Source organism: Poecilia reticulata, linkage group LG5 (genome assembly GCF_000633615.1).
Source record: "Poecilia reticulata strain Guanapo linkage group LG5, Guppy_female_1.0+MT, whole genome shotgun sequence".
In the NCBI taxonomy this organism is placed as follows: Eukaryota; Metazoa; Chordata; class Actinopteri; order Cyprinodontiformes; family Poeciliidae; genus Poecilia; species Poecilia reticulata.
The window spans coordinates 342,747-347,077 of NC_024335.1; the positions used below are offsets into that span (position 1 = coordinate 342,747).

Sequence of the window (4,331 nt, forward strand, 5' to 3'; positions counted from 1 at the left end):
GACCGTCTTCATCTCCACTGCAGCAAACAGGCAGATCTGTGTTTTATAGATTACAGTCACTAAAAGGTTGCTTTGAGCCCTTGTCTATATTTTTAATAGTGTAATTATGTAAAGACTAAATATGTCTGGTGGTCCAGCTCTGATTTACATATCTTGCTAAATTGCAGGTTTGAATATTGTAAAACTTTCCTATAACAAAATAGACCTGCAGAAAGAAATGACTAATAAAATATCTTACATAAGCATAGTGTTATGCTCTATATGGAGATGTTCCTTAGCTTTGATTGTATATGTCACATTTTAGTAATTTGTCATTGTTTATTAAACTCTGAAAGCTGAGAGGCTTTAATATTCTGTCCTAGAATGAGGTAAGATGGCCTTTTGTTGTTGGGCTCCTGCCCCTTAGTGGCCTCTGCACGGCCCTGCTGTTTTTGATATGTTTAAAAGAAACTCTTTTACTATAAAAATGATCCATAAACAAACGATTCTTCATATTTGATTTATTTTTATTTTGATCAAAGTTTTATTATACTTTTCGTTCAATCTAGTTTTATAATTTTTATATGACCTTAATAAATATGTTTCCAGGAAATAATATATTTAAATGACATATAGAGATAAAAATCCATCCATCATCCATACACTTTATTCTGAAAGGTAAACCGGAACCTCTGATATATATTAATAGATAATCCCGCAACTATACAGCAGGATTGTGCCTAGCTTTTATTGTGAAAGGTAAACCGGAAGCACAGTGTGTATTAGTGTGTATTGACAGCCCATCTCCGCAGCTGCCTAGCAGCCCTCGCCCCGCGGTCCGCACCCCTTTCTCCGTGTGTCAGAACCGGGCAGAACCCCCGGGCCTGCTGCTTATCCAGAGACAGGAGCCGGAGCCCGGGCAGCGGCTAGGTTGTTCTCCGGTCTGCATGAGAGGAGAACCGGACGCAGTGGTGACTCCTGACCGTTGCTCCGCCTGGATCGATGTGATTCCCGGAGGAAAGTAAAGATGGCAGCCGCTGGCCCCTCCCGGACCCCGTAGTTTCACGGACAGGTAAGACTGTGGACCTGTCCAGATGTCCCCCAGGTTCTGCGACCAACACGGCCGGGTCCGGTCCATTCATCAGAACTCTCAGTCTGGCCTGGTGGATCAGACTGGAAGAGTTTAGGATTTCAGCCAAACTCCATTTACAAAAATGACATTTTAAAATGTTCCGGTATCTTTGTGAGACCGGACTGCGGTTCGGTCACCATTACGTCCGAGGTTCCGATGGCTCGGCTCCTTTAATAGATTCGGTTCCGAAATGATTAACATCCAAGCCTCGTTTAGGCTCTGAAATGGGTTTTCTTTTAGAGGAGGCTCGTAGCTGCGCACCCTCCACTCCCCCTCCGAGGGAAGAACCTACAGAAAAATCTAAAATCAGCAACCTTTGGATTAAGTTCCGGTCCAAACTGTGAGTGAGATTCATATGACGTCACAGAAAATGGGGATTAGTTTGATCTTCAGGTGTTCTGCTGGTGAAAGAAGCCCAGGTAAAGTGTGTGATGTCTGGTTGGAGAGTATCAGCGCAGACGAGCCGACTCACCTGGCTGAGCGTGCAGCAGGTGAACATCCGGTTCTCCAGCTGAGTGAAACCGGTTTGAGGAACGGCTGTGGTTCTCCAGCGGTTCCTCACAGACAGGCTGCTGATCAAGCAGCTGATGTCAGCAGATGGAGCTTTCCCGGAATGCCCTGCGGGTCCGGCTAAACGTCTGTCTTGGTTCTGGAGTCCAGAACCTCCAGATTCTGCCGTGAGGGTCAGAATCTGTTCTGCAGCTGCTGCGATGACATCATGACAGGAAGTGACAGCAGCTGACTGAGCTTCCTCTGTAAGCCTGCAGATCCACACATTTCTTCCCTTCAGAGCAGAACCAGAAGATCCTTTGGGTCCGACTTCGGCCCGACAGCTGAATGTTCTCTGAGACCAGATCATCTCAGCAGATCAAACGGCAGCAAGTTCTGCTGGAGGAATCCTGCAGATTCTGGAACCGATTCCTCCCCGGAACCGATACATTGTCGAAACCGATTGAATCCCGTTTGGACTGGTCTTTGACTAGACCATTCCAGGACTTTGAGTCTTTCCTTTTTCAGTCATTCTTTCGTAGATCTGCTGCAGCCCAGATCATCAGCCCTCCACCACCGTGCCTGACAGCTTGTATGAGGAGTTTGTGTTGACCTTTAACCTTTAACAGAGCTCTGGTGTTCAGAGATGACTGACTTGTTTCCTTTAGCTTCCACTCTGTCGATCATTGCTGATCTCTGCCTGGTTCTGATGATGCTTAGTTCCCAGGAACAGGAACTTGTTTCCAGTCTGAGCCTCAGGGTGTTTGTGGGTATCTGGCACGGGGTGGGGTTTGGCTGTGACTGTGGCCCCGCCCCCTCTGACTGGGTCACCCTGTGACCTTGGTCATGTGACTCCGGCCCCAGCTCTTTGTTCCGAACCATCCTGCCCCTCTGCTTCATTAAAAAGCCTTTTGTCTGATCGGGGGTTCACACAGACTGGTCCCTCTCTTCTTCTCCTGATCTATCCGTCGTCTCCGTTGCTCAGATTAGCAGCAGTGGTGTCAGAATGTCGTAGAACCAGCTGATTCAGTCCAACATTACCTCAAGAATATTCATTTCATTCATTCTTAACCTGAAAAACAGAAGAAATTAAAGCTGTTAAAACCCCCATCATGTCAGACTCACACCAGCTTCTCTCTCTGTTATTCTTTGACTTCACTTCCTGGTTCTGATTCCCAGCATGTTGTCTCAAAGCTCCTCACTAACCCAACAGGTTTCATTCACTCCCAGACACTAAGCAGTTCGGTTTGTACAGTTTTCCATCTAAGAAGAAGCCCAGCAAACTGCATCAGCTCACCTTACAGCAATCCTTCATTCTGAGCATGCACGTAGCGACAGTAGAGAGGAAAACTCTGCTTTAACAGGAAGAAACCTCCAGCAGAACCAGAACCAGATTCAGGTCAAGTCTGAAAAGCAGACAGGTGAATGTCTCCTTTTATAACCTTTAGGAGCCAGCAGGGAACCAATAGACACGTTGCATCGTGACGTCATGCACGCCAGATCCCGCCCCCAACGTCCCAGTGGAAGGTGAACATCAGTTGCTGTGGCATTGATTCTGTGTGTAGCGCAGCCAACACAGATAAAAAAAGTAGTTTTGACTTGTTCTTTAATGATTTTTCTGTTATTTTTCCCTCTGCTGTGGCGCTCTGAGTCTCCGGGTTTCATTTTGTTAGCGGTTCTAACGCGGCGGCGCTACAGATGGGAAGGAAAAGAACCAACTTTTAGCCCTCCAGCGTTGTGTGCATGCATGAACTAAACAAGCTGTTTGGGTCGTGAAAGCGACGATTTGTCAGACTGTTTGCAGATTGGCCAGACTACAGTGTTAGACAGACTGTGATTGGTTCAGGTGACTCGGGTTTTATTTACTCGGCTGTTTTTTATTATTTAGAACCAGAACCTGCAGCTTACTGAAAGTAGATTCCTCTAAGAAGACCCTGAACAGAACGTGAAGCAGAGTCTGATCCCTTAAGAGTTACATGACCATGAGGTCAGAGGTCAAATAGAACCTCTGGTCTGGTTCCAGCAGAGTCCAGGCCCTGTTTATTGACACACGTTCAATAACAGCTTCATGAAGATATGAACAGACACCTGCTGCATGGTTGTCCAGCAATTACACTAATGTGTTTGGTGTTAATTCATTCATATTTTTACATATTTTAAATCATACATTGACTTCTTTTAAGATGGCCACCATGTAAAACATATTTTTGTACAAAAATCACAGATTAGATGAACGTGTTTGTCAAAGCACAGCCTACATGTTTTGAACTTTAGAAACCATATATATTTTCTTGATCTTCTTTATCAGGTGGCCATGTTCCAAAAGCATAGTGCAGCCTGTTCTTGCAATTATAAATAGCAGTCTGTCCTCAGGTGTGGTGCCCTCTAGTTTTAAACATGCAGTAGTGCAGCCACTGCTTAAAAAACCTAGCCTTGATCCTACTGTTCTGGCTAATTATCGGCCTATTTCGAAGCTGCCTTTTCTTTCCAAGGTTTTAGAAAAAATTGTGTACTGTCAGCTGAAACAGTTTTTAGATGACAATGGCATTCTGGAGGTTTTCCAGTCAGGTTTTAAAACTCTTCATAGCACAGAATCTGCTTTAATAAGAGTTTTTAATGACATCCTTCTTGCATGTGATTCTGGTAACCATGTTGTTCTGATTTTACTTGACTTAACTGCTGCCTTTGATACAGTAGACCACAATATTTTAATATCGCGATTACACCATAT

At 44.9% G+C, this 4,331-nt stretch overlaps 1 protein-coding gene across 1 annotated transcript in view; it reads left to right on the forward strand.

Annotated features, from left to right (window-relative positions):
• Nucleotides 1-580: 580 nt before the first annotated feature.
• pik3c2b (phosphatidylinositol-4-phosphate 3-kinase, catalytic subunit type 2 beta) overlaps nucleotides 581-4,331 on the forward strand; it is a 23,424-nt gene continuing 19,673 nt past the window's right edge. Inside the window, exon 1 of the mRNA XM_008408229.2 lies at nucleotides 581-1,051. The gene's annotated coding sequence lies outside the window, so the exon portion shown is untranslated. The remainder of the gene's footprint in view (nucleotides 1,052-4,331) is intronic.